The sequence below is a fragment of the Bos taurus genome, chromosome X (assembly GCF_002263795.3).
Source record: "Bos taurus isolate L1 Dominette 01449 registration number 42190680 breed Hereford chromosome X, ARS-UCD2.0, whole genome shotgun sequence".
In the NCBI taxonomy this organism is placed as follows: domain Eukaryota; kingdom Metazoa; phylum Chordata; class Mammalia; order Artiodactyla; family Bovidae; genus Bos; species Bos taurus.
In genome coordinates this window covers 134,670,441-134,695,356 of record NC_037357.1, presented here as the reverse complement: position 1 = coordinate 134,695,356, position 24,916 = coordinate 134,670,441, and the positions used below count along the sequence as shown (strand labels likewise).

The following is a 24,916-nucleotide window of genomic DNA, read 5'->3' as shown; positions in this document are numbered from 1 at the left end:
TGAAATTCAATCCCTTTAAAAGAAATTTATGTCTAGGCCGCTGCACAAACCCAGAATTCCGAAATTACTTTCTTTCTTGGCTTCCTTGGAAGAATGTGTCAAGTTCATTCTTTCATGAGAGTCCAGGTCAGTATTCTTGTTTTGCACCATTTCTTAGAACCTCCGGGGCCTCCCTTGTGGCTCAGCTGGTAAAGGATCTGTCTGCAATGCGGGAGATGTGGGTTCGATCCCTGGTTTGGGAAGATCCCCTCAGAGAAGGGAAAGACTACCCACTCCAGTATTCTGGCCTGGAGAATTCCATGGACTTTATGGTCCGTGGGGTTGCAAAGAGTCAGACACGACTGCACGACTTTCACTTAGAACCTCCTGGCACTAGATGTGAGGTGTAGATGCCATACTAGGCACTTTCTAAACTAGTGAGACTTATCCAGGACCAGAAAGAGCGTCTGTAATTATTCAAATAGGTCCATGTTGATGATGACCCCTTAAGTCATCCTCCTAAGAAGCTGCGACTTTATCATCAAGCGTAGTCTATGGCTGCATGGAATTGTATTAGATGTCACTTCCTATGTGAGCTGTGGCCTTCACAGCTGGGAAGAATATAAGAAGAGTATTCGGAAGAGAACACGGCTGCTTACCAGTGAGTTCAGTGCGTCAGATGGTGTCATCGCTTGGTTTGAACGTCCTGGAATTGATTAGCGTCCTTCGTTAATGCTGAGCACAGGGGCACTGGCTTCTGACCACCCCTCTTACAAAGGGTTTGAGCGTACAAATCCAGGCAAGAAAGAGGTTTCAAGATAGTGAAGGGAGTGTTAAGAAGTTCATTCCGCGTGACTGTATCTCCATCCTTCATGTCCTACCCCGCTTTTTTGGCCATGGTCTGTTTGGGTTAACTTAAGGTATGCACATTCAGTAGATTTTCCATTTGGATATTTGATTCCCAGCCCCTACATTGGAAACTTTCCAAGAATCCATCGATAGAGAAATGATTTATCTTTCCTCTTACACATCTATACAGACCCATGTCATTTATCCTGAGCTGAAATGGTCCCAGTTCAATGTTTTTCATTGTCTCACTTACTCTAAAACTCTTCTTTTGTTATACACTTTTCCATGCTGGTGAGTTTGTTTCTTCTTATATATTTTCTTCCTCAGATTTATAAAATTCAGAGAATGTTACCACTGAAGGCAATTTAAGGATTGACTCCAAACCTACCCCTTTTCAGATAATGAAGCCTATTCAGAGAGGTTACACCAACAATTCCCAAAATGCAGAGGTTGCTTATAGCAAAAAGACACTTCACACTTTTCTCTGGAGTTTGTTAAATGGCAAAAAGGAACATTAATGGCATTATTATTTTTTTCTATTACAAGACTCCGGACTTAATGGGCCTCTGTTTTGTTAATCACATCTAAATGGGTTTCTTTGGATATTTTCATTACATTCAAATTACACAGAACTAAAACTAGTATTTTCAGTGTCAAAAGCTCAAAGCCTCCCAATAAAATGGTTTGATCCCTGCCAAAGCAAAAAAAAAAATAATCAGAATTCTCACATACTATAATCACATTCTACAACAGACTGGTTCCAAATAGGAAAAGGAGTACGTCATGGCTGTATATTGTTATCCTGCTTATTTTAACTTATATGCAGAGTACGTCATGAGAAACACTGGGCTGGAGGAAGCACAAGCTGGAATCAAGATTGCCGATTGCCGGGAGAAATATCAATGACTTCAGATATGCAGATGACACCACCCTTATGGCAGAAAGTCAAGAAGAACTAAAGAGCCTCTGGATGAAAGTGAAAGAGGAGAGTGAAAAAGTTGGCTTAAAGCTCAACATTCACAAAACTAAGATCATGGCATCTGGTCCCATCACTTCATGGCAGATAGATAGGGAAACAGTGGAAACAGTGTCAGACTTTATTTTTCTGGGCTCCAAAATCACTTCAGATGGCGATTGAAGCCATGAAATTAAAAAACGCTTACTCCTTGGAAGGAAAGTTATGACCAACCTAGACAGCATATTAAAAAGCAGAGTCACTGAGTGACTGAACTGAAAATCACATTCTAATGATTTTTAAAGGTTGCTTAAGTTATATTTCTAATATTACAAATTATCATTCAGTTCAGTTGCTCAGTTGTGTCTGACTCTTTGAGACCCCATAGATGGTAGCACGGCAGGCTTCCCTGTCCATCACCAACTCCTGGAGCTTGCTCAGACTCATGTCCATCAAGTCGTTGATGCCATCCAACCATCTCATCCTCTGTCGTCCCTTTCTCCTCCTGTCTTCAATTTTTCCCAACATCTGGATTTTTTCCAATGAGTCAGTTCTTTGCATCAGGGGGCCAAAGTATGGGACCTTCACCATCAATCCTTTCAGTGAATATTTAGCACTGATTTCATTTAGGATGGACTGGTTGGATTTCCTTGCAGTCCAAGGGACTCTCAAGAGTCTTCTCCAATACCACAGTTCAAAAGCATTAATTCTTTGGCGCTCAGCTTTCTTTATAGTCCAACTCTCACATCCATACATGACCACTGGAAAAACCACAGCCTTGACTAGATGGACCTTGGTTGACAAAGTAATGTCTCTGCTTTTTAATATGCTATCTAGGTTGGTCATAACTTTCCTTCCAGGGAGTAAGTGTCTTTTAATTTCATAGTTTATCAGCATCATTTTCTATAATACCAAATGAATTTAATGATTGTCTTTTGATCAATATACCAAACTTTACTTACTCTTCCCTTCTGCCTCCTGTGGGTGCTTCACAGTTTTTACTGCTATGAATATTTCCCTGCACTCAACTTTCGATTTGTTAAGTTTCTTTTCAATGAAGGTTTAGGTGGGAGGTTACTGGGATTATTTCAAGAGCATGAGTAAAACATCGTGATACAAGACACGAGAGTGGATACGTAAGGAAATGCCTCACATCTAGTCCCATGTCATCCCTCCAGTAGTGTGATTTCAGCATGTCACATAGCCCGCCAAAGATTACTTTCTTCTTGTTATAATGATCGTAGACAAACGTTTTGAGCACAACTGTTATTAGTGCAATTTATCAATAAAACACTCTGTCAAGTGGCACAATATGGCAACTGCTGTATTAATGATGTTGAACGTTTCTTTGTGAGTCTTGAAATGCTCCTTTCCTAAAGGGTTGTGGTATTTTCCTTTCCTGTAATCCCCTAGTCCATTCCTTTGTAAAACGTTTGGCTTATGTATGGAACCTCAAACTACACATTAACTTTGCTCTGATTTCGATGTCTCTAATTGTCTCTGATTTTAATCCTTCTTAAATTAATACCGTAGGTATCATGTAAGGAAAGAAAAAAGTAAACCATAAAGAGAATGTCTGTCCTATTGATGGATTGACATTAGATAATATTTTAGTGACTACTTTTCAGTCTTCAGAGACCCATTAGAGTCCCCAAGTAACATCATTTCTCTAAACATACGAAGTAAGCATATGATATTGATCCTAGACATATTGCAATTTAGGAAAAAGAGAAGCTTGGACATTTAAAAATCCATGGATACTGTAATCTGTCTCAGAAATCTGGGTTTAAATTCCTTCACCAGTGTCTTTGGATAAGAAGCAAGTAATTAGAGGTGGGGCTTATGGAAAAGAAAAAGATACTAAGCTCAAGCTAAGAGCTGTCTTTCAGTTGCTTACTTGTGTCTGACTCTTTGTGACCCAGTGGACTGCAGCATACCAGGCCTCCCTGTCCTTCACTATCTCTCGGAGTTTGCTCGATTCATGTCCATTGAGTCGGTTATGCCATCCAACCATCTCGTCTTCTGTCGTCCCCTTCTCCCACCTTCAATCTTTCCCAGCATCAGGGTCTTTTCCAGTGAGTCAGCCCTTTGCATCAGTTGGCTGAAGTGTCGGAGCGTCAGCATCAACCCTTCCGATGAATATTCAGGATTGGTTGCTTTTAGGATTGAAGAGACATACATTCAAAAAAGAAAAAAAAACCACACATACATCAAGATATGGGAGAATGAATGTTGTATACATTTTCAATTTCACTTTGATTTTCTGTTTTTTAGACTGTTACTTTTGTTGACTTTTCCAATTAACCAATTAACTACCAGTATAGTAATACCCCCGAATCAATGTTTAATAAATATTCATTAAATTAAAAAGAAAAAAACCCAGAGAATCTCAAGAGGTGTTCAGCAGTTCTCACTCTGTATTTGGAAAAAGTTGGAGCCGCTGTGACAATGAAGAGACATTGTGCTGTATCCATCCCCGGAATCTGAGATCCGCTGTTTGCGATGGCCATTTCAAGAACCACAGCTCCGCGTTGTGAAGCAGCCAGCTTCACTGATTCTCAGAGCAGTGGCCGATGCTGACGTATCCACCTGTGACTGTACGCTGCTTAAACTCAGAGTCATCCTCCCTGGTGTTTTGGTGTTTCTTAAAGTCCATATTTTCTTTAATAGCCAAATTACGAAAACTATGAGACCGCATTCCATAAGCTGCAAGAAAGCCATTCTTCCTTTGGATTTCCCTCCCGCAGACCTGTTACACTCTCCCCTGTTGCGTACAGCAGTTGTCCTGATCATGTAGACGTCTCCTGAGCATGTAGACTTCTCCTGAGCATATAGACCGCTGTCGGACTCTAGCAGATCACTCATGCTCTCTATAACCGGTTTCTCCAGAGCATCAGGCTGTGCAACCAGTTTCTGTCCTCACTTCAGTTCAGTCACTCAGTTGTGTCCGACTCTTTGCGACCCCATGGTTTCTCTCCTAGAGGGACACATATATTTTCCTTAATTCTCCAAGGCGCTAAGACAATGATTTAAAAAGTAACAGAATACACTGAAGATTCAGGAATGAAATAACAAGAATATAGAGGACTACGGCTAGAAGCGGTTACTGTTAGAACACTCAGTGTAGCCATGGCCAGCTCACTCCCACCACGAGAAGATCTCCAGTTGTCTCCACGCTCTGGAATACTGGCCCTTAGAATCCCTGTGGTGGAAGTATGAGTGGGATTGTGACCTGGTGTTTATTTTCTTTTAGATGCTATTTTTTATTCTGAGTGTTAGGTTTTTTTACATCAAAATCGTACACAGGTTTCCCATGTATTTCCTGCCTTGATATGTGTATGACTTCTCCCATTATTGACATCATGGAATGGTACTATTTTTTTTTTTTAATAAAAAATGGTGCATTTTTATAAAATCAAAGATGGAACCTCATTATGACACATCATAATCACTCAAAGTCCATTGTTTAACGTAAGGTTCACTCTTCAAGTTGTCCATTCAGTGGGCTTGGACAAATGTATAATCATGTATCCATCATTATAGAATCTCACAGGGTAGTTCCTCTGCCTGAAAAATCCTCTGTGCTCTGCCTCTTCATCCATGGAAACTCATCCATGCCTTCTCCACCTTTCAGTCGTTCAGTCGTGTCCAACTCTTTGCGACCCCATGGACTGCAGCACACCAGGCCTCCCTGTCCATCACCAACTCCCAGAGTTTACTCAAACTCATGTCCATCGAGTTGGTGATGCCATCCAACCATCTCATCCTCTGTCGTCCCCTTCTCCTCCTGCCTTCAATCTTTCCCAGCATCGGGGTCTTTTCCAATGAGTCAGCTCTTCGCATCGGTGGCCAAAGTATTTGTCTCTGTTAATACATAGATGAAATTCTGTCCTGTCTTTTATATACAAGTAAATTTTCACAGAAGTACTTGTTTATTAAACTGTATGGTCATAGTTATTTGTGCTTGCCGGGAGCAGTAGAAAAATGACTGCCACGTTAACCACTAGTTGAATCAGTGTCTTATTTATAAATATAATGACAGGCGTTGTAACTATTTTCCATTGTTGTTGTTACTCGATAGATTAACAACATCTATCGAGTTTTTTGTGGGACTATAAGGCAATTCATACGTTTAACTGGAGAATACATATACACACAGTATAGGGTTTCCCTGGCGGCTCAGATGATAAAGAATCTGCCTGCAGTGTGGGAGACCTGGGTTCAATCCCTGGTTTTGATCCCTGGGTCAGGAAAGTGCCCTGGAGAAGGAAATGGCAACGCACTCCAGTATTCTTGCCTGGGGAATCCCCGTGGACAGAGGAGCCTGGCGGGCTACAGCCCATGGGGTCGCAAAGAGTGAGACACGACTGAGAGACTAAGCTTAGCACATACACCATGTAACACATACTTACTGATTTTACTCTTACACTTGTAACTTGTAATCCTTTTCATGGTCCAAACTGAGAATAGTTTGTATTTTAATATATTTAATGCCCTGTGTCCTTTTCACAGAGTCATTTTGTTTTACAAAAATACAGAAACTTTTGTTCTTTGTAGTCAGCTAAAGCCAAAAATCAGGTCAGCAATCACATGCATAATTACATATCTTTCCCTTCTACCTAAATGTGTACAAAAATATTTACGATCTTAACTTCCAATGGGAAGACATATTCTGCCTCAAGATGCTGAGAAAATGCTCTTTTTTTTTTCCTTTTTAACAATCCCTTTTGGATGGATACACGTTAGTGTCATCTCTTTAAAGAGTTAGGTGGAAATGGAGACTGCTTGCAGAGAAAGAGGATGCCATAGAAATCGCCGAGGAAGGTTTGTAACTTGCATATCATGAACAGTGTTGCTGAAGCATATGTTCTCAACGCTCTCCGGTTTATCCTTGGTCAGTACCACGATCTCAGGCATGGAAGATGAATGCTATTAAGATCGGCTCGTCAACTTCACAAGAATCTCCTCCAGCGATCCTTAGATAAGGGAATGTGAACAGGGTACATTGACATTCCGTCTGTCATTCACTCAAAAATGTTTAAGTACTGCATAATAACTTTTCTTTTCTTTTTTTGCTATACAGTAACTCCTTGTTGGTTCTCCATGTTAAATGGAGCAGTGTGTCCATGTCCATCCCAAACTCCCTAACTATCCCTTCCCCCATCCTTCCCCCTGGTGACCATAAGGTTATTACAGAGGATTGAGCAGAGTTCCCTGTGCTGTCCAGCAGGTCCTTCTTGGTTCTCCATGTTAAATGCAGCAGTGTGTCCATGTCCATCCCAAACTCCTTAAGAATCCCTTCCCCTGCAACTGTTACTTCATTCTTTCAGTGTGTGAATCTCTTTGTGTTTTGTAACTACATTCATTTGTATCATTCCTTTTTAGATTCCAAGTATAAGGAATGTCATCTGATATTTCTCCTTCTTTGTCTGACTGACCACTCTTAGTATGAGAATTTCTAGGTCCATCTGTGTTGGGGCAAATGGCATTATTTCGCAGAATAACTTTTCAGGAATCCTTTCCAGTGTGGAGGATGGAGTGGAGAAACTAGATACATGAGCTGGAAAGGCAGTGGCTCCTTTGATCTTTTCAGGTGATGTGGGGTGCTCCCTTTATTAGGTTGCACCTGTATGACTAGGATCAGGAGCTTACCAGATGTCTGAAAATATGGATAATTTGAAATGGTTCCAAAGATGAGAAACATGAGAGAGAGCTGGGGGAAATCACTCAGTTAAATAAGCAGCGCCTGCTGGAACTTCCACATAATTCAGCATTTAAGGTGAATTTACCATGGAGAAAAATGTTCCAAGGTTCAGAAAATAATTAGATCTTTGGACAGATATGGTAAAAAAAAATAGAGGGGAAAAAATAAAATTGGGGGAAAAATTAGAATGAGCTCTATTTTGACACAGTTCTGTATTTTGGCGTGCTGCCATCATGCAATTGCAGAGTTGCACACAACTTAGGGACTGAACAACAGCAATGTATTTTGAAATTTGTTGGCCTGGCCATAAAGTTCATTTGCGCTTTTCCATAAGATGTTCCAAAACTCAATACTTTCTTGTGTTACCTTTTGGATTATATCTATTCAGAATAATAGGGGACGACAGAGGATGAGATGGCTGGATGGCATCACTGGCTCGATGGACGTGAGTCTGGGTGAACTCCGTGAGCTGGTGATGGACAGGGAGGCCTGGCGTGCTGCAATTCATGGGGTCGCAAAGAGTCGGACATGACTGAGCGACTGAACTGAACTGAACTGAACTGATTCAGAAAAAGGGCCAGTTGATTTGGAAAAGTGCTTTCAGAAAGCAATTCAGTTTCATGAATCTTTAAATGGAATGAAACATATATATGTCTTTTAGTACATAAATTCTTTTTTTTAAATATTTATTTATCTTTGGAGGTGTTGCGTCTTTGTTGCTGTGTGGGCCTTTCTCTAGATGCGCTGAGCAGGGCCTTCTCATCGCAGTGGCTTCTCCTGTTGCTGAGCAGGGAGGGGCTCTTCGGAGCTCAGGCTTCAGTGTTTGTGGCCCGCGGGCCTTATAGCACAGGCTCAGTACTTTCGGTGCTTGGACTTGGTGATGCCATGGTGTGTGGGGTCTTTCAGGGTCAGAGATTGAACCTGCGTCGCCTACACTGGCTGGTGGATTCCTTACTACTGAGCCAGCAGGGAAGCCTGGAATGAAAAGTATTTTAAAACCATTGCAACACAGTTTAGCTTTAACAGCTTTAATTCGTATGCCTGATTTCAGCCTGACTATTCTTAGGAAAAATAGGAAGCTTCTTGGAGCTGAAGCTCCAATCCTTTGGCCACCTGATGCGAAGAGCCGACTCATCGGAAAAGACCCTGATGCTGGGAAAGATTGAAGGTGGGAGGAGAAGGGCACGACAGAGGAGGAGATGGTTGGGTGGCATCATGCACTCGATAGACATGAGTTCGAGCCAGTTCTGGGAGTTGGTGATGGACAGGGAACCCTTGCGTGCTGCAGTCCAAGGGGTCACAGAGTTGGACACGACTGAGCAACTGAACTGAACAGATTCTCAGGAAAGTCCAGTCTCACAATTCATAAATAGGCCCAGTATACCTATTCTACGATTATGAATCAATTTCAAGAGTAATTTTAGAGTCAGATTTAGTAATATCTGTGAGAACATTTATGGAGCAGGAGCGTGTGGTATGTTAAAGACAAGAAATTATACGTTAGGGACAGCTTTCAGCAGAGAGGAAGAATGAGGCATTAGTCACTGCTAGTGTTACAGGTGTGATAAAACATGGCCAGAAAATCTCCATATTCATTGGACAATACGTCACACCACATGTAGGGTCTCAATGCCGTAGTGGCTTGAAGTCATTTTTCCTTTAGCCTGGTTGCACATTATGGCCCAGTAGAGTTGTTTGTACAAATGTTGTTGGTGGGGCACCACGCCTAGAGATTCTCACCCAGTGCTGGGGGGTGGAGGGTTGTGGAAGATGGCTTGCTGCTTCCTGAGGCCCCCACAGTTGATGTGAATGCACACCCAGAGCGGAAACTCCTGCCTGGAGTTAGAAATAAAACTGAGGTTCTATCCTTGTCTCTGTTTCTATTTCACTTCCATTGAGATGAGTAAGACCTGGCTTCAAATATATGATATGTTTTTTTTTTTGCAACATATTTTACTTTCTTTTTCAAGTATTAAAAAAATAATATTTATTTATGGCTGTGCGTGTAAGCTTTCTCTCGTGGTGGTGAGTGGGTTTCTTATTGTGGTGGCTTCTCTCACTGTGGAACGCGGGATCCTGAGTATAGGATCAGTAGTTGTGGCTCCTAGGCCCCAGAACACAGGCTCAGTAGCTGCTGTGCAAGGGCTTAGTTACTCTGCAGCACGTGGGATCTTCCTGGATTGGGGATGGAGCCCACGTGTCCTGCATTGGCCGGCGGATTCTTAACGACTGCACCAGCAGAGAAGTCCCCAGCATAGTTTAGAAGCATCGATAAATGAAGATATTCCCTGAGAAGCGGATTCCACAGTTGTGGTCTAAAAAGAAGAGTTTTGGGCCACCCCCAAGTTAAATTGGGGATATAGGATGTCCCTGGTGGCTCAGATGGTAAAGCATCTGCCTACAGTGCGGGAGACCCAGGTTCGATCCCTGGGTTGGGAAGATCCTCTGGAGAAGGAAATGGCAACCCACTCCAGAACTCTTGCCTGGATAATCCCATGGATGGAGGAGCGTTGTAGGCTACAGTCCATGGGGTTGCAAAGAGTCAGACACGACTGAGCGACTTCACTTCACAAGTTAAATTAATAAAATGGCGTTACAGTCTCACGAAAAGACTTGGTATTCACTTCCAGCTAAGGATGCCAACTGGCTGGTTCTTGTTCCTTATAAAGTGGCTGGCATGTGATTTGGGGCTGTGATGAAAGGAAATTTGGGTAATATTAAGAGACCAGCCTACTGCTTCATATCAAGCCAGGATCGTAGGAATACTCAGAAGTCAGCAACCATTTAATCAAGTGTGTTAACGCTAATACCAAGGGGGACATCTCTCTGTTGCCTTCCCCTAGTTTAAATGAATGTATGCAGTGATGATCATATAAGTTCACATGTCAATGGAGAGAGCTAGGAGATGCAGTATCAGCTGAACTTGACGGTGTGTCCAGAAATGATAGATGTATGCGACACATAGTCAGGGCAACCCCGGGACCTCGGTGGTACTCCTTCAGGTCTAAGGAGGCACCTCATGCAAATTTATTTGTATACTAATCTATAAATCTATAGCTGTAAGTTTTATTGGTAATCTATAAATTTTATTGACAGATGTATCTATAAGATTTTTTGATAGATGTGTCTGTAAGTTCTATTGATAGATCTAAGTTTTATTGATGTATCTATTAGTTTTATGGATAGATGTATTTGTAAGATTTTTTGATAGATGTACCTATAAGATTTTTTGATAGATGTGTCTGTAAGTTTTATTGATAGATGTATCTAAGTTTTATTGATATATATATTGATATATATATATGTATCTATAAGTTTTATTGATAGGTGTATCTGTAAGTTTTATTGGTAGATGTATCTGTAAGTTTTATTGATAGATGTATCTGAAACTATAAGTTCTATTGATAACATATCTGTAAGTTTTATCAATGTATCTATAAGTGTTATTGATAGATGTATCTGTTTTATTGATAGATCTAAGTTTTATTGATAGATCTATCTGTAAGTTTTATTGATAGATGTATCTAAGTTTTACTGATAGATGTATCTATAAATGTGTACCCTGTACAAATTTAACTATACATTTATTTATCCACCCATCCACTTATTCAGTCATGTGTATTAGTTCATTCTCATACTGGGATTAGTTCCCTATTGTTGCTTGAGCAAATAAATACACATTTAGTAACTTAACACAGCCCACAGTTATCATCTTTCAGGTATGGAGGTCAGAAGTTTGCAGTGGGTCTCCTCGGGCTAAAATCCAGGTATCGGTGGGGGACGGGACAGCATTCTTTCCAGAGGCTCCAGGGAGAGGATCCAGTGCTTTGTCTTTTCCAGTTTCTGGAGGACACCCCCATTGCTAAGCTCGCTGCCCCTCTCTCCACCTTTGAAGCACATCCTTTAATCTCTGCTTCTTACCTCGCATCCCTTTCCCACCTCTGACCGTCCTGCGTCCCTCTCATAAGGGTCCTCGGGATTCCACTGGGCACACCAGATAAGCCAGGATAATTCTCTGTCCAAGGATCCTTAATTTCTTCCCGTCTTCTGAGTCGCTGCATGGTACCATCTGCACAGGTTTCTGAGGTCAGAGCATGGGCATCCCGGAAGAGGCGGAGTTACTGCGTCTACTACGGTGTTCTGTACGCTTGCTAATCAGTTTCTGTATGACAACTGTAGTTTTTACTGGTTGACTTTTAAACTTGCAGTCGCACTCCTTGGTTAATAATCTATGTGGACTGCACGTCCCAGCATTTGTGGTTGATTTATTCGATGAGAGTCTGGAATTATAGGAGGCCATGACTTCTCGCTCATTCCTCTAACCTTGGACCTAAAACCATGTTTCCGGCTTTATATTTGTAAAACTAACATAACCCCTTCTATTTTCTCTTTCTGAAAAGTGTACTAGTATTTTTAGAAAAAAAGAAAATAAAGCACTTGATTGGACAACTAAATTGCTTTTATCTCAAATTACATATACACGTTATCTTTTAGTTTTATACTCTAGGCATTGTTCCGATGAACTATTCCCATCCTTCTATTTTTAATTTTCAAGTATTCTTTCTGGCTTTTTCGTTATTTTCCTTTGCACATAAATTTAATCTTTGCTAACGGATGTGGAATGACGAGAATACTGTTGAGCATCAAGTCGGTTGCATTGTCTTCACTAAACCACTTCTTTTTTTTTTTTTAATTATTTATTTTAATTGGAGGCTAATTACTTTACAATATTGTAGTGGTTTCGCCATACATTGAGCTAAACCCCTTCCCTTTGCTCAAACCACGTGTGAGATCAGTGTTTAACTTACCAGGCAGTTGGTGTGAGCTCCTGTCGCTGCAGTTCCGTGACGTTCTGCTTCCATCTGTTTTCCCTAGTGCAAGTGAGAGCTGTCCAGGCGTTCAGTACAGATGAGCAGGCTTTGTGACCTCTAAGCTTGTTTCGGATTGCACCTCTGAGGGTTCCATTCGATGTCACAGAGCCTCCAAATGGTACAGCAAGAATGTTATTTCCTCTAGGACATCAGGACTCCCCCTAGTGACTCCTCTTCTCCAGGTAGCCTTTCCGCTTGTAAAGAGAAGAGCCCTCGGGGTTTTCCTTGTTTGCTTTCATGCAGGCACGTGGAAGGCAGGTTGAGAAACTGTGAACTTTCCCTCGTAGGCAGCTCTGTCACCCAGCTCCATTTCCCCATCCACTGGCCTGTTCTTTTTTTCCAAGTCTGATCGTCATCAGAGAATGAAACACATGTTGTGGAAGGTGGGTTGGACTGCTCAGTGTCTGACATGAATAAGGTCTTCCAGGATGAGATGGTTGGGTGGCATCACTGACTCCATGGACACGAGTTTGAGCAAGCTCCGGGAGTTGGTGATGGACAGGGAGGCCTGGCACGCTGCGGTCCATGGGGTCGCAGAGTCGGATGCGACTGAGCGACTGAACTGAACTGAGTCCTTCCAGAAACCTATTGGCATTAGTTGTTCAGTGTTTAAGCTCATCCACCTTTCTTTCCAGTTATAGATTCCTTCCTGGTTTTTCTTTTTCTTTTTAAATGGGTGTCTGGGAGTGACTTAAGACCTCTGATCCTTCTCCACCCACAATATGGAACAAGAAGATACTGAGAGTGTATGTTTAAATAATTACATTTACAGACACTTATGTTTCCATGAACACATTTTCATGTGTGTACAGGGCAATGTGGTCATCCACAACTGAGACACAGACAACGTAATTTCCAGAATAACCCCTCATTTCGCTCTTTTTCTTCTCTTGTCAATGAAGAGATTGGATAAGTGGTTGGTGGTATTCCTTCTACACTAATAATATCCCATATCCTTGCCCTCTGCTATAATATAGGGAAACATTCAAGACACAAATCACATATGCCATGTTTGACATTGGCTTCACAAACAGAAACGCTGAATTACCAATGACAGCCTGTTCCTATGAAATATTTAGATATTATGTGACAGTTACCCTAATCACTTAAAACTTGACGTTATATTCTTGGAATTAGTTTCACAAATAAGAATATAGCCTTCCACCTGAAAGAAGTGAACATAAAATATTTTTGTGTAGACTTTAAGAAATATTCTTTGATTCAGTAAATATGAAAGCACATCTCAAACACATCTCCTCTTCAGCAGTTTTATTTTAAATATCAGTTGTTTTCACTGTTTTCTGAACTGATGAAATGGAAGGTTCAGTCCTGCCTAGTGACTCAAGGGCTGCAGAACTATAGACTGTGCCTTCTCTTTTCAAATGTAAGCGAAGAAAGCGCCTCCCAAGACTCTTAAACTTTGGATTTTGCATCCATCGTACTTTCATCAGATACGTTTTGCATCTGATCCCTACTGTGTGCCTAAATTAGATTGGAAATTAAAGAGCAAAGGATGCTCATTGTTGGAAGTTTGAGAAGATAGCAGACGAGCATCAGTGGGGTGTTTTGACCTACGACTCATCATGTCATCCAGGGAACTGCTCATACAAGTAGGTGTAATATGTGAAATAAAAATACAGAAATAATGTGTGAAGTACGTGCAGGATAAAAATAAGACATTTCACATTTCATTTCATCTTATTCATGGGCAGTCTTCACTCTCAGCATTTGTTTTGTTTCACAACTTGAGTCCAGCTTTCTTTTTTTCCCGTTTCTCCTTTCTTCCGAAAATGAATCAATGAAAGAAGAGCAACTGCAGAAAGAAAGAAAAGCACAAATCATCTCGTGCAGGGTGTTCTGTAAACTGGCAGCTTTTCAACTTTACTTCATACTGTGGCTGTGTTCTGAGAAGACTCTCCCATCCTTCGGTATCCTTTACGTCCTGCACAAATCCGCCCTCTTGGGGACTCCTCATATCATAAGGCGTTAAACTGAGGGCTTGAAGGAAGACAGTGATGAATCTGGGGCAGATTTTTGCCCTTTACCTGCAGGGGCTGCCAGATGTCTTAGATCAGGAAGCATACACTGTCACTGGGCGGTGCAAACTCACGACGGAAGAGACACTGAATGCCATGCGAGAGGTTCTCACATGGCACATCGCGTCTGGACTGAGCCATCAAGGATGGACAGCAGCTAGGCAGAAGGCGGGAGGAGAAGGGGACGACAGAGGATGAGCTGGTCGGATGGCATCACCGACTTGATGGACATGAGTTTGAGCAGACTCTGGGAGTTGGTGATGGACAGGGAGGCCTGGCGTGCTGCAGTCCACGGAGTCGAAAAGAGTCAGACACGACTGAGTGACTGAACTGGAGGCACGTGTACCAGTGCCCGCCTGTGCCAAGGCACACATTAGCACGTGCTGCAGAAACAGCATGTTTCTGGCACTGTTGGATGGGAGCAGAACATCACGAAACTGCAGTGACAGGAACTCACCAGTCCAAGGCACCGGTTTGATTAGAATCAAAACTGTGTGATGTCACAAGAATTAATGACTGAGAGGAAGACGGGAGATGGGTCCTGGAGAACTTGACTTCCAGCAGAGGGTTTCCTGCTTCATAAAGGGGGTAATGCTGGTTCCTTTTGTAAAGCTGATTTTATTTCCTTATTGGCTGTGCTGGGTCTTTGCTGCTGCACACTCTCCTCCAGTTGGGGCGAGTGGAAGTTGCTGTCTGTTTATGGTTCTCAGGCTTCTCATTGCAGTGGCTTCTGTTGTCGCAGAGCACAGCCTTTAGGGCACACGTACTTCAGTAGTTGCGACACGTGGGCTCAGTGGTTGTGATTCCCGGGCTCCAGTACTCAGGCTCAGTACTTGTGGTACACAGACTTAGCTGTTCCGAAGCATGTGGGATCTTCCTGGACTGGGGATCAAACTTGTATCTCCAGTGTTGGCAGGTGGATTCTTTACCACTGAGCCACCAGGGAAGCCCCCCATGATGATCGCTTATTTTATTTTATATTTTTAAAGCAGCAGCATAGGCTGGTCAGTCCCAGCTCTGTTTTGGGAGGATGAATCTGGCAGTGGATGGGCAGAGGGAGCTCAGACCAGAGGCTGGAGATGAGATGAGAGAAGGAGGAGGTTCTTGCCAAAACGTAGGTGAAAGTCACCCAGCTGAGAATCCAGGAAGGATGAATTTAAGAAACGTGTAGATGGTGCAAGCAGTGTGACTTGTACACTGCGGGAGAAAGGAGGCAGAATCAATCCCCAGATGGACCTTTATTGCCCATTTGTATTGTATGAAAGTCGCTCAGTGTGTCCAACTCTTTGCAACCCCCATGGACTATACAGTCCGTAGAAGTCTCCAGGCCAGAATACTGGAATGGGGAGCCTTTCCCTTCTCCAGGGGATCTTCCCAACCCAGAGATCTAACTGGGGTCTCCCACATTGCAGGCGGATTCTTGACCAGCTGAGCCACCAGGGAAGCCCAAGAATACTGGAGTGAGTAGCCTATCCCTTCTCCAGCAGATCTTCCCAACCCAGGAATCCATCCAGGGTCTCCTGAATTGCAGGCGGATTCTTTACCAGCTGAACCACCAGGGAAGCCCTTTATTGCCCATGGTCATCTCAAAATAGCCAGTCCCAAGCTTTTGGGGCATTTTATTTTGTGTTGCTCTCATTCAAGTGTAGTTAACTTTACAATATTATATTAGTCTGACTTACTTCACTCAGTGTGATGGTCAGTAAGTGGGTCCGTCAGTGTTGCTGAAAATGATATTATTTCATTCTACCTAATTGTGTATGTACACACACACACACACAGTCTCTTCTTTCTGCATTCCTCTCTCAGTGCACATTTACACTGCTTCCATGTCTTGACCATTGTAAACAGGACTGCAGGGAACATAGGGGTGCCTAAGAAATGCTACAAATGAACCTATTTACAAAACAGAAACAGGCTCACAGAACTCGCCAGCAGAAGAATGAGCGGAAGGGAAAGTTAGGGAACTTCGGATGGACATGGACACACTGCTGTGTTTAACATGGAGAACCAACAAGGACCTGCTGTCCAGCACAGGGAACTCTGCTCAATGTCATGTGGCAGCCTGGATGGGAGGGGAGTTTGGGGGAGAAGGGATACCTGTATATGTATGGCTGAATCCCTTTGCTGTGCCCCTGAAACCATCACAACGTTGTTTATCAGCTATACACCAGTGCAAAATAAAAAAGTTAAAAAAATAGTATATTAGTTTCAAGAGGACAACAAGCTAATGCAATATTTTGATAGGTGATACTCCATACTGCCTCTTGAGAATCCTATATGCAGGTCAGGAAGCAACAGTTAGAACTGGACATGGAACAACAGACTGGGTCCAAATAGGAAAAGGAGGACGTCAAGGCTGTATATTGTCACCCTGCTTATTTAACTTATGTGCAGAGTACATCATGAGAAATGCTGGGCTGGATGAAGTACAAGCTGGAATCAAGATTGCCAGGAGAAATATCAATAACCTCAGATATGCAGATGATACCACCATTATGGCAGAAAGTGAAGAGGAACTAAAGAGCCTCTTAATGACAGTGAGGGAGGAGAGTGAAAAAGTTGGGTTAAAGCTCAACATTCAGAAAACTAAGATCATGGCATCCGGTCCCATCACTTCATGGCAAATAGATGGGGAAACAGTGGAAACAGTGGCTGACTTTATTTTGGGGGCTCCAGAATCACCACAGATGGTGATTGCAGCCATGAAATTAAAAGACGCTTACTCCTTGGAAGGAGAGTTATGACCAACCTGGACAACATATTCAAAAGCAGAGACATTACTTTGCCAACAAAGGTCTGTCTAGTCAAGGCTATGGTTTTTCCAGTAGTCATGTATGGATGTGAGAGTTGGACTATAAAAAAAGCTGAGCGCCAAAGAATTGATGCTTGTGAACTGTGGTGCAGGAGAAGACTCTTGAGAGTCCCCTGGACTGCAAGGAGATCCAACCAGTTCATCCTAAAGGAGATCAGTCCTGATTGTTCATTGGAGGGCCTGATGATGAAGCTGAAACTCCAATACTTTGGCCACCTGATATGAAGAGCTGACTCACTGGAAAAGACCCTGATGCTGGGAAAGGTTGAAGGTGGGAGGAGAAGGGGACGACAGAGGATGAGATGGTTGGATGGCATCACCAATTCAATGGACATGAGTTTGGGTAAACTCCAGGAGTTGGTGATAGACAGGGAAGCCTGGCGTGCTGCGGTCCATGGGGTCACAAAGAGTCAGACACAACTGAGCAACTGAACTGAACTGATACTCCATACTAAGTTATTAAATATTGACTGTATTCCTTGTGGTGTGCTCTGCATCCTTGTACCCAGCAGATTTACACCCAGCAGACTCAGAAGTTCTCATGGAAGACATTGGTATTAGTTTTCTACCATCGTGTAACAACTGACCAAAGGTGTGGGGACTTCAGACACAATCTGTCTATTAGCTCACAGTTCTTGTAGGTCGAGAACGCATCAAGGCATTGCTGAATTCTTTGCTTAGGGTCTTGGAAGACCCCAGTCACACAGTGTCCTGCAGGGTAGGCTCCTGACCACGGGCTCTGTGGAGAAGAGCCCAGATCCAAACTCCCTCCCATGGTGGAGAAGCAGCTCCTTGCAGCTTGTTGGTGCGGGCCTTTGCTTAATTGCTGGATGTCGGGTGGTGGCCATACTCTATTCCGGGACACCTCTCACCTGTCCCTGAACATGGTCCTCTGTCTTCCAAGTCAGCAGCAATGCATTGACATGCTTTTTATTTTTTTTAAAATATAAATTTATTTATTTTAATTGGAGGATAATTACTTTAAAATATTGTATTGGTTTTGCCATACATCCACGGGTGTACACGTGTTTCCCATCCTGAACCACACTTTTTAAAAATTATTTTTAAATTTAATTTTTTTAAAATTGCAGGATAATTGTTTTACAGTGTTGTATTGGTTTCTGCCATTCAGTTCAGTTCAGTCACTCGGTCATGTTTGACTCTTTGCAGCCCCATGGACCACAGAACGTCAGGCCTCTGTGTCCATCACCAACTCCTGGAGTTCACCCAAACCCATGTCCATTGAGTTGGTGATGCCATCCAGCCATCTCATCCTCTGTCATCCCCTTCTCCCGCCTTCAATTTTTCCCAGCATCAGGGTCTTTTCCAGTGAGTCAGTTCTTTGCATCAGGTGGCCAAGGTATTGGAGTTTCAGCTTCAGCATCAGTCCTTCCAATGACTATTCAGGGACTGATTTCCTTTAGGATGGACTGTTTGGATCTCCTTGCAGTCCAAGGGACTCTCAAGAGTCTTCCCCAACCCCACAGTTCAGAAGCATTCACTCTATAGGTTATAAAGAAAGCTGAACGCTGAAGAATTGATGCTTTCTGCCATACAGCAATGCAAGTCAGCCATTTCGATATTACTATATATGTGTGTGTGTGTGTGTAGTTATGTATAGGTCTGTTACTAATATCATAGTGGGAATTTTATAACATTCCATGTATATATATTATAAAACATTCTAGGTATATAACATTGTTATAATTTAACATATGTTATAATATTATAGCATTATAATGTTATAAAACACACACACTTATCACCTCCTTCTTGAACCTCCCTGTCTTCCAGCCATCGCACCCCTCTGTGTCATCTCCGAGCATCAGGCTGAGCTCCCTGTGCTATACAGCGGCTTCCCACTAGCTGTCTGGGTTACACGTGGTCGTGTACAAGTCAGTGCAACTGTCTCACCTTCTCCTTCCCCAGTTATATCCACACATCCGTTCTCTACGCCTGCATCTCTAGTCTTGTCCTGCACCATCTTTCTAGATTCCACGTATATGTGTTCAACGTGTCTCTTTGTGACTGACTTCACTGCATGTGTCGGGCTCTACTTCCGTACCCCTTCGTTCAGCTGATTGATGTTGGTCCTTCGTATGCCTGGGGTATCTCTGACTTTCCCCGTCTGCTAAACCGCCAGCAAAAAAGCTCTGCTTGTGCGGGAGAACTGGCTGAGACGATCAGAACCTCTAAGATGATCTCCCCTTTAACTGACTCAAAAGCGAGTGATTGGTACCCCTGTTGGCATCATCCACAAAGCCCTTCACCTCATCCAGGCAGTGACATTTGCTGTCTGTGATCCTGGGGTTCAGGGCAGAGCGTCCTGGGGTTGGGGCGTCTTCCGTCTTGCTGGGGCATCTCTTACGGGATTGCTCTAATTCGGGGGTGGCCCCATGTCTCTGCCACTTTTTGCTGCTCACCGTCCGTGTGGTTGGTCGCCTTTTACACTGTGATTCAAGAAGGAAAGGCAAAGCAAGTGCCCAGGTGAGCAGATAAGGAAGTGAGCTGTAGTAAGGCACCGAAAGTGTTGTCTTTAAAATAGCCCTGGGTTTGGAAAATGTGGGGTGAGCACAGATGCTGTGAGCATTGCAGAACTGGGCTTGTCACGGGATGGAACATACTTAGAAACGAAGAAATCTGTCACCACTCAGCTCGTGCCAACAAAAACTTTAGACCACATCCGCAGCGGGTGTTTGAATTGGGTGGCGTCAATGTGATAAAAATAGACAATTATACTTGTAGATTTAGAAACTAGCCAAATCTTACAACCTGAGAATTACAGTGATTGTTTTACGGCGACAAGAATTTTTTTTTTTTTAAAAAGGACAGTCATTTGCAATCTATAACAGGTGCAAGTGGAAAATCCTGAGTTTTTTTTGGGGGGTATGTGTGGCTGTGATAATGTTCTGTCCCTTAGAGACATTAAAACCCTTAGACTGTGTATTTCCCTCCATCTGCCTGTGTCTCTGCTGACAGTGCTGTGGAATCATCGCATCCCGCTGAGTCTTCATTTGGCCTTTGAACCTGCGGCTGCTCACATTTGGAGAAACTGTGGACCTCAGTTCTAGTACGCGATGTCCACTTGGCTCCATTGTTAGGACAGCAAAGTGACGGGAGAGTCAGACATGAACTGGGTATTGAATGGAATTTCTAATGGGACTTGTTCCTCCCCTTGATTTTTTATTTTTTACTTTAACAATATAATACCACATTGTTGTGGCAAGTCACGGTATGATGTTGGAGCCACTTGCTATGAGGCAACTATCTTGCCAGCCAAGGGGGCTCCCCGGGGACCTTGAGACAGATCAGAGAGGACATATCCCTTCTGTATAATTTACCTCTGTTCCCTTTCTCTCTCTTTCTACCTGCACTGCAGTGTGTATTTTGAAATTTTTTTAATTGCTTTGATTTTGTGTTTAGATTTTCTTTGAGTTTAAACCCTCAGAATCTTTGGTTTTTCTCTGTCATACATTTATATCAGGTATCATGGAGTTTTTCTTTTGATCCGCATGGCTACGTTTGTTCTCCTCATTTTCATTCTTCAGTTCAGTTCAGTCACTCAGTTGTGTCTGACTCTTTGCGACCCCGTGGACTGCAGCATGCCAGGCCTCCCTGTCCATCACCAACTCCTGGAGTTTACTCAAACTCATGTCCATCGAGTTGGTGATGCCATCCAACCATCTCATCCTCTGTCGTCCCCTTCTCCTCCTGCCTTCAATCTTTCCCAGCATCGGGGTCTTTTCCAATGAGTCAGCTCTTCACATGAGGTGGCCAAAGGATTGGAGTTTCAGCTTCAACATCAGTCCTCCCAACGAACGCTCAGGACTGATCTCCCTTAGGATGGAGGACTTAGGTATTTCATAGCAAACTAGAGACTTTGTGACAACTGGCTGTCATTACTTCAACAGTGATGCAACTATGCAACTAGCTTCTTTCAGATTGGCTCAAAGTGTTCTAAAATTCCAGCTGTGATATTAATAACAGACCTATACACAACTGCAGAGCCATTTATGCCTTTAAGCTTAGTTTACTGGAAACTAGAAATCTGTAAAGGCTGATAGACTGGAGGAGTCATACATAGTAATGTGAAAGACACTGGAGAAGTGTGAGTTTTTCTTCATGGCAGAACAAATTTCAGAGACGTATATACAATGGAGTTAAGTGTTCTTAAAATATGATGTAGCTTTGTGGTTCACCCCGTGTAATATGAGAGTGTGGTACAGTCAACACAAACTAAATTTAAATTTTAGATCACATTGCTTGTGTCCACATCTTGTTTTAGGCATTAGATATTTAATTAAATGAGCAAAGAAGCAAATTATTTAATTCTTGATGCTTTCTGCATAACTTCTGAGCGATTCATAGACGATTGCACCAAAGTGACACTTGCTGGATATTATGAATGTAGTACTGCACAATTATTTCTTAGTTGATAAGAGTCTGGATTTGAAATAACATTCCGACACTGAAGTCATCCCCAGGCTGAGGTCCACAATTTGCTCTTAGCCCCAGGGAAAATCACTTTGGAACACAGTCAACTCTCTCCTTGTGGGAATGGGAAAGATGTGTACAGACTTGACTTGCCCACATTTCCTCAAACCCTGAAACCTCAAATCTGGCTGCCAGCTAGTAGCTGTGCATTTTCCAGAACCCGAGCGTGGCTGAATTGTGAACCTGAGAAGGCGTGTTTTCACGCCCACAGCGGAGCTGGCTCAGAAGCTCGGGAATGTCCTGGTGTTCCTGCTTAGCTGCCTGTGGTTGGTAGAAGGGGCAGGGGGGTGAGAGGGAAGAAGGGACATTCCAGCCTGCGGAACTGCTAGCCTGGAACGGCAAGTCAGCAGGCAATGTTGCTCGAGAGACCATTTTACCCCAGAGGAAACTTAAATATCTCTTGAGACCTGGGTTCGATCCCTGGGTTGGGAAGATTTCCCTGAGAAGGGAACGGCTACCCACTCCAGGATTCTGGCCTGGAGAATTCCATGGACCACTGTACAGTCCATGGGGTCACAAAGAGTTGGACATGACTGACAACTTTCAGACTTTTCAGACAAGCCACAGAACAGCAGAGTCCCATGCACAATTCTGTAGCTTCAGGGACAATTATAGTTTTGTTCAAATGGCATGAAATGTGTCTTGGTAGAGATGAGACCCCCATGATGCTTTTTATGGTGGCTTGAAAAGTGAAAGTTTTAGTCACTCAGTGGTATCCAACTCTTTGCAATGACCCCGTGGACTGTAGCCTGCCAGGCTCCTCTGTCCATGGGATTTCCCAGGCGAGAAGACTGGAGTGGGTTGCCATACCCTTCTCCAGGGGATCTTCCCCACCCAAGGATCGAACCTGGGCCTCCCACTGCCTTGCGGGCAGACTCTTTACCATCTGAGCCACCAGGGCAGCCCACTGTGGCTGAGAGGAGCTCATAGGTGACCTCAGAGCAAAGAAAACCAATGGCATTTGTAAACCAACGCAGTGTGGGGAAATCTGGCCGTTGCGCTCCGAGTCAGCACCCCAGGAGACTGGTCAGAACCCGGGGTCCTCCTGTGTCCCGAAAAGATGCCAGCTCCTGAGAGGTAAACAGACACACGGACGGCACACACAACCAGACAGGCATCTCTGTAGACAGAAGATCATGACATTAGAAATTCTCAGGCGTGACGTCCCTCTCCCACACAACTCAGTCACAGTCAACAGTATTACACAACATTCAGGGCTTCAAAACCGCGTTGACGCCCAGCAATTAAAGATGACTCACAAATGCGTGCATGTGTGTGTGTGTGTGTGATTTCTCAGTTTGGTCCTAAACATTTGAAAGCCCCACTCAAAGAGTGTGAACCATTAGACCTAGCAGATGTCTCATAAAAGATGCTTAAAGTACTCACAATTATCTGCAGTCCCTGTAAGACAGATAACAGTATCTGTACGTAAACACTATTTAAGACACCACCTTTGAAAGATACTTTATGACCTGAGTGTTTCATAGTTTGCATCTCCAGAAAAGGCACCCCACTCCAGTACTCTTGCCTGGAAAATCCCATGGATGGAGGAGCCTGGTGGGCTGTAGTCCATGGGGTCGCAAAGAGTCAGACAGGACTGAGCGACTTCACTTTCACTTTTCACTTTCATGCATTGGAGAAGGAAAGGGCAACCCACTCCAGTGTTCTTGCCTGGAGAATCCAAGGGACAGGGGAGCCTGCTGGGCTGCCGTCTATGGGGTGGCACAGAGTCGGACACGACTGAAGTGACAGCAGCACAGTTATAGCATCACTTTAAAAAAAAAATTGGGGGGTATGTGCTGGATCTTTGTCGCTGTGTGGCCTTCGGGGCCTCCTCTCTAGTTGCAATGCACAGGCTTCTCATTGCAGTGACTTGTCTTGTTGTGGAGGATGTGATGTAGGACTGATGAGCCTCAGTAGTTGTATCTTGTGGGCTCAGTCATTGCGACTCCCAGGCTGTGGAGCACAGATTCAGTCACTGTGAATCTTACCTGCTCCATGGCACATGGGATCTTCCCGGACTAGGGACTGAACCCACGTCTCCTGCATCGGCAGGTGGATTCTTTACCACTGAGCCACCAGGGAAGCCCAGCATCACTTGTTAATGGGCTTCAAGTTTAAGCTGACGATGGCTCTCCTCTGCATTCCTGAGTTGTTCACCGGGACTTTGAGCTCCCCTGGAGGACTCTGACATGACAATGCATGGTTTATGTTATTATTACTATTTTGTCCAGCTTCTTTCTTTACTGTTTGGAAGGGAGATAAATCCCAGTACTTCTCAGATGGAGCAAGAACGTAGGCAGAGCTGAGAAAATGTAATGGCAGGTTATCTGAGCAGAGCTGGTGTTTCGATATCACTGTGTAGTTTGCGGTCCTTGTGGTGGGAAAGAAAGTTGAGGGAGAAAAAGCAAACTACTGGCTCAGGATTACGTAGTGGATCCAGGAGGAAGGCTTTATCCAGTTACTGCCATCTTGGGGACCACGTGAGTGTGCCTCCTTTGTAATTTACAGTTTGGGTAAGAAGCCAGCTACAGCCAGGAGCTGGAAGAGTCCTGTGAATAAAGGAAAAATAAAAGAGGGATGGCAGTTGGGGAGGGGTCAGGTAGTTAAAGCTCAAAAAACCATTTATCCATTGGGCATTTAAATTGGTAATGAGAACATCAGTTTTCTTTAAAATTTTTTTTTTTTTACTGGAGTATGTGTGTGTGTGTGGAAGTCGCTCAGTCGTGTCCGACTCTCTGCGACCCCATGGACTGCAGCCCACCAGGCTGCTCTGTCTGTGGAATTTCCCCGGCAAGAAGACTGGAGTGGGTTGCCGTTCCCTTCTGCATATTGGAGTATAGTGGTCTAGAGTGTTGCGTTAGTTTCTACTGCACAGCAAAGTGGATCAGCTATATGTACACACAGAGCTTTCCAGGTGGCCCAAGTGGTAAAGAATCTGCCAGCACTGCAGGAGACCTGGGTCGGGAAGATGCCCTGGAGGAGGGCATGGCGACCCACTCCAGTATTCTTGCCTGGAGAATCCCATGGACAGAGGAGCCTGGCGGGCTGCAGTCCATGGGGTCGCAAAGAGTCGGACACGGCCGAGCGACTAACACACACACATCCCCGCTTTTTAAGACTTCTTTTCCTTTAGGTCAGCACAGAGCACTGACTTAAATGTTCTTTAAATTTCTGCCTTAATTAATGGACATTTTTCTTCACTTGTAATAT

General features: G+C 43.6%; 1 protein-coding gene and 1 non-coding gene across 10 annotated transcripts in view; both read left to right on the top strand.

The window, feature by feature from the left end:
* LOC101902122 (uncharacterized) overlaps window positions 1–24,916 on the top strand; it is a 493,329-nt gene that overhangs the window by 208,881 nt on the left and 259,532 nt on the right. Inside the window, exon 5 of one of the 9 annotated variants that reach the window (XR_009493631.1) lies at window positions 1,655–24,913. The exons of the other annotated variants lie outside the window; for them this stretch is intronic. The gene's annotated coding sequence lies outside the window, so the exon portion shown is untranslated. Of the gene's footprint in view, window positions 1–1,654; window positions 24,914–24,916 lie in introns of those variants that run through there. 9 annotated transcript variants of the gene reach the window in all.
* On the top strand, window positions 9,855–9,926 carry TRNAC-ACA (transfer RNA cysteine (anticodon ACA)). Its single transcript has one exon. It is a non-coding gene; the product is annotated as a tRNA-Cys (tRNA).